Source organism: Chrysemys picta, chromosome 10, assembly GCF_011386835.1.
Source record: "Chrysemys picta bellii isolate R12L10 chromosome 10, ASM1138683v2, whole genome shotgun sequence".
Taxonomy (NCBI): Eukaryota; Metazoa; Chordata; order Testudines; family Emydidae; genus Chrysemys; species Chrysemys picta.
The window spans coordinates 18,162,509-18,168,544 of record NC_088800.1 but is presented as its reverse complement, the minus strand read 5'-3'; positions in this window follow the sequence as shown (position 1 = coordinate 18,168,544).

The following is a 6,036-nucleotide window of genomic DNA, read 5'->3' as shown; positions in this document are numbered from 1 at the left end:
AGGTGAAGGGAGGAAGCATGGTCCACCCCAGAAAGGGATGTAAGGCCTCCATAGCTCGCTAAAGTCAAAGACTCCCATTACATAAGAACAAACAGCCGTATTGGGTCAGACCAAAGGTCCATCTAGCCCAGTATTCTGTCTACTGACAGTGGCCAATGCCAGGTGGCCCAGAGGGAGTGAACTGAACAGGTAATGATCAAGTGATCTCTCTTCTGCCATCCATCACCACCCTTTGACAAACAGAGGCTAGGGACATCATTCCTTACCCATTCTGGCTAATAGCCATTAATTGACTTAACCTCCATGAATTTATCTAGTTCTCTTTTAAACCCTGTTATAGTCCTAGCCTTCACAACCGCCTCAGGCAAGGAGTTCCACAAGTTGACTGTGCGCTGTGTGAAGAAGAACCTCCTTTTATTTGTTTTAAACCTGCTGCCCATTAATTTCATTTGGTGGCCCCTAGTTCTTTTATTATGGGAATAAGTAAATAACTTTTCCTTATCTACTTTCTCCACATCACTCATGATTTTATATACTTCTATCATATCCCCCCTTAGTCTCCTCTTTTCCAAGCTGAAAAGTCCTAGCCTCTTTAATCTCTCCTCATATGGGACCCGTTCCAAACCCCTAATCATTTTAGTTGCCCTTCTCTGAACCTTTTCTAGTGCCAGTATATCTTTTTTGAGATGAGGAGACCACATCTGTACGCAGTATTCAAGATGTGGGCGTACCATCGATTTATATAAGGGCAATAATATATTCTCCAACTTATTCTCTATCCCCTTTTTAATGATTCCGAACATCCTGTTTGCTTTTTTGACTGCCTCTGCATACTGCGTGGACGTCTTCAGAGAACTATCCACAATGACTCCGAGATCTTTTTCCTGATTTGTTGTAGCTAAATTAGCCCCCCATCATATTGTATGTACAGTTGGGGTTATTTTTCCCAATGTGCATTACTTTATATTTATCCACATTAAATTTCATTTGCCATTTTGTTGCCCAATCACTTAGTTTTGTGAGAACTTTTTGAAGTTCTTCACAGTCTGCTTTGGTCCTAACTATCTTGAGCAGTTTAGTATCATCTGCAAACTTTGCCACCTCACTTTTTACCCCTTTCTCCAGATCATTTATGAATAAGTTGAATAGGATTGGTCCTAGGACAGACCCTTGGGGTACACCACTAGTTACCCCTCTCCATTCTGAAAATTTACCATTTATTCCTATCCTTTGTTCCCTGTCTTTTAACCAGTTCTCAGTCCACGAAAGGACCTTCCCTTTTATCCCATGACAACTTAATTTACATAAGAGCCTTTAGTGAGGGACCTTGTCAAAGGCTTTCTGGAAATCTAAGTACACTATGTCCTCTGGATCTCCCTTGTCCATGTTTGTTGACCTCTTCAAAGAACTCTAATAGATTAGTAAGACACGATTTCTCTTTACAGAAACCATGTTGGCTTTTTCCCAACAATTCATGTTCTTCTAGGTGTCTGACAATTTTATTCTTTACTATTGTTTCAACTAATTTGCCTGGTACTGACGTTAGACTTACCAGTCTGTAATTGCCAGGATCACCTTTAGAGCCCTTTTAAAATATTGCGGTTGCATTAGCTATCTTCCAGACATTGGGTACAGAAGCTGATTTAAAGGGATTTACAAACCCTACTTAATAGTTCCACAACTTCACATTTGAGTTCTTTCAGAACTCTTGGATGAATGCCATCTGGTCCCGGTGACTTGTTAATGTTAAGTTTATCAATTAATTCCAAAATCTCCTCTAGTGACACTTCAATCTGTGACAGTTCCTCAGATTGACTTAAATGGACTTTGGATTCGGCCTGAAGTAATTTGCTCCCTCCCCCCATGCCCCTGAGGAGCTCTCTCTAAAACACAATGCCTCCTGGGTTTCCTGCCCAGGCAATGTACTGACATGCAATTACTTATTCAGAGTTGTGACTCAATGCTATAACCTCGCCCTGACCCTTTGTACAAATGGAAGAGTCACTCCAATATGTTGCTAGGTTCTATGCAGCTCGATGGACCCTTTGTACAGTCATTGGTTGAGTCACTCCGATATGTTGCTAGGTTCTATGTTGCTCAATTGGACATTCCAAAAATTTACCTACATTTGTGAAGTTAAACATAAAGGGTGATAATAAGGGCTGGGGGCGGGGAGCAATGGTAACAGACAAACTACACAGGAGACAAAAGTAGAAGCCATAATGTGAGAAGATAACTGACCCAATATTTAAGAGTTCCCATTTAAGGACCTTGCTCCCATTTGACATGATGTCAGTGGAAGCAGGATTGGGAAGCAGGATTGGGACTTAATATCCTTCTGAGAATTGCGGAAGGATATTAATGGCATAGTATGGACCAACCTGCTCCCACTGAAGCCAGTAAGAGAGTTTTGCTATTAATGTACCAGCAGGGGGCAGGCAGGGGCAGCGATCTGGGTGGCAGCCGTTGGTGCCAAATCAACATCTGGGGAGGAACTATATTTTCCCCCCTCCCCCTCAGCTGTTCGGGGATGCTGAGAAAGTTTTCTGCCCTGTGCAATAAAAACCAGGGCCGGCTCTAGGCACCAGCATTCCAAGCAGCTGCTTGGGGCAGCAATCTGCAAGGGACGACAGTCCGTGTGTTTTTGCCGCCCCAAGCAGGGCACCGAATTGCCGCGCGGATGGCGGGGGCAGTCCGTGTGCCGTTAGGGCGGCAAGTGCGTTTCCGCGGCGGCGGCAATTCTGCGGCAGCTTCTATGTTCAGCTGCCTGCGGCGGCAATTCGGCAGCGTCTGTCTTCCGGCTGAAGACAGAAGCTGCCGCCGAATTGCCGCCGCCGCGGAAACGTGCGTGCCGCCCTAACGGCACACAGACTGCGCCCGCCGTCCAGGGTGGCAATTCAGCGCGCTGCTTGGGGCGCCAAAAACAGTAGAGCCGGCCCTGAATAAAACACTTAGAGCCAGCCCTGGGGACAGGATCAAGTACTATGCAAGTGACACTTACACACCTATGTAGCTGCCTCAGAAAGCGGTATCATGAAGATCGCAGTCTGTCTACTGAGGCACAATGTAACCAATTCTCACCTATCTGTGCACCTCTCCAGGGCTGTAAATTGATGCAGAATTAGTTAGCTAAGATCCCTACCAAATAGGCAATGCCAGTTAGGAACACGGATTTTTTAAACAAGCCATCGGCTTTAAAGAACAAACATGAAGCTTGTAAGGGCTCCACTGGGCTAATTTGCTTAGAGCTCAGCAAAGATGGGTTTTTAAAGGCATTTCTGGAAGTTAGCAAATCTACTAGTCTAAGGTATGCCAAAGGAAATGACAAAAGAAAAATTAAAAGCCAAAATCTGCCATTGGAATGCCATTAGATTGGAGCAGTGGTTCCCAAACTTGTTCTGCCGCTTGTGCAGGGAAAGCCCCTGGTGGGCCGGGGTGGTTTGTTTACCTGCCACGTCCGCAGGTTTGGCCGATCGCGGCTCCCACTGGCCGTGGTTCGCTGCTCCAGGCCAATGGGAGCTGCTGGAAGTGGCGCAGGCCGAGGGATGTACTGGCCGCCGCTTCCCGCCACCCCAATTGGCCAGAAGCAGCGAACCACGGCCAGTGGGAGCCGCGATCGGCCAAACCTGCAGATGTGGCAGGCAGGGCCGCCAAGAGCAGGTTCAGGCCCCGATGAAAAATTTTTTTCGGGCCCCCCAGCAAGGGCGGACTGGCTAAACAGGGCTGAGAGGGGTGGGGAATCCAGGGAATCCAGGCCCTGGGCCCCCTTCCGGACCTCCGGGCCCCGGTAATTTGTACTGGCCCCCCCCCCCCACCTCGTCGGCCCTAGTGGCAGGTAAACAAACTGGCCTGGCCCACCAGGGGCTTTCCCTGCACAAGCGGCGGAACAAGTTTGGGAACCACTGGGTTAGAGAGATCTGAGTGCAAGAATAGACACTTGGAAGACTTTACAGTATCTTCAAAGACTAAAGCTGGGACTAAAGGAATCGAGAGTCACCGCACTTTACATCACTGCCCCACCCCCGAATCTCCATAATCGTACCTGGGAACTCTCCCCCCCCCCCAAACGGACTCTTCCTCCTAGTACTCCTCCAAATATAACCTTTGTCTTGCTTTTCTCCACAGACTCCTTGATCCAGCCTCCCTTCCCCTCTTAAACTGTTGGCCTCTCTCCGATTTTCAGACCCAAACTCACATTTGACTGTTGCAAACAGTGCTTCACTCTTTAGTACATCAAATTACAACCCTGAACGTGTGCACCTCAAATGGAGGTAGGTGGCGTTGAAACTAATTTTGCAGTACAAGCCATTCCTACTGGTGGGGCAGGAGTTAACTGTGAACCAGCCCAGATTTTGAAGGTCTCTTAGTACATTTACATGACCCTGCTGATGCAATTTTAACTGGTTTTTAGGCTCTTACATCAATACAAGGAGGCTAATAGGCAGGGGCATGATGGGCGGGAGGCAGAGGACCTAGATCCTCCTCTGCACTTATTATCCTTCCAGCTCCCCTACTACCCTCAGGTCACCTCTTCAACTGGGACTAATCGCCCCATACACCTTTTGTAGCGACCTCTGCTATCAGCAGGTAATCTGGGCATCGGTGCTGGAACTAGGGGTGCTGAGGGTGAGGCCAAATCCCCTGGCTTGAAGTGGTTTCCATCATATACAGGGCTTACAGTTTGGTTCAGTGGCTCTCAGCACCCCTCCCCCCTACACATTGTTCCAGCGCCCCTGAATCTGGGCCCTCTCATTAGGAAAATTCTGGTTATGCCCCTGCTGACAGATAGTTTCAGGGCCTGCTTCTCCACTTCACACCACAGCACCAGTTTTACATCACTGTAACTGCGCTCAGGAAAGATATATCCAGCACAGTGGCCTGAGGTTTGCTGCACTTCTTGTCATGGTACATAAAGTAGTACTGATGGGCCAAATCCTTGGGGTAACTTCCATTGAACTACACCAATCTATACCAGCAGGGGATCTGGCCCACTTACTCCAGGAAGGGCATTTGCAGTATACTCCTGTGTTCATTAGAGTGCACACTTTGTCACAACTACACCTACTGGACATCAGAAACTATTTAACTTTCCTCCTCCTCCCACAAAAAGAACCCCTATCCTCTGAGCAGATCAGCTGTTCAAACTTAGAGCTTGGCTATACTGTAGTTTTCCTGAATGCTACCTTCTTGGGAATCCCAGAGTAGTGAAATGATCCAGTTTAAATAACAAAATGAAAGGCAGCACACAGTGGAAACAGATACAGCGGAAGCAATATTTGTTTTATGAGGGCTAGCGTGTACAGGACCATTTCAACTCTCATGTAAGGCCTTGATCCTGCAAATGTTTACAACATGCTTATCTTTTCCCATGAGCAGTCTCATTAAAATCAAGGGGACTACTTGTGCATAAATTTAAGCATGTTTGCAAGGTTGATTGAGCCCTAGTTCAATGGAAAGATTTTCACTGACTGCAGTGTTACTCTTGGGTCAGGCCCCAAAAGAGCAATATCAATATATAACTTTTATGCGTCTGTGTAGCATGCCCTAAAAGTACCAGGGCTATCGCCATGATGTTATTTCCTTGACTTCCATGCTGGATAGGGGATGCAGGCAGTTCTAAGCACCATATATTTCTAAAACTAAAGGACAGCAGTCTTCTTAGCACAGGTGCAATGTGCCTCAGGTGGCACATGACCAGGATTCATCACCGAATTTGGTCTATAGGTTGGATCATTAGCTTCCCCCACAGCGTACTGATGGGGAGTGCAACATGAACACTGATCCATGCCCCCAAGGCTGGCAGTGTGGAGACTAAGTGAGTTTAAGAATCTTAGGGGATCTTGCATCTTGTCAAAACTGTGAGAGTAAATAACAAAGAGTCTCAAGAAAGATAAAAACTTTCCCAAGTATAAATATTTAAGGTAAGGCCAAAATATTTAACTCAAACAATATTCAATACTGCGTGATTTACCTCTGTGTACTGTATGCAACAATATTTAAATAAATTGCTCATTACAGGGTGAAGAATCAATACAT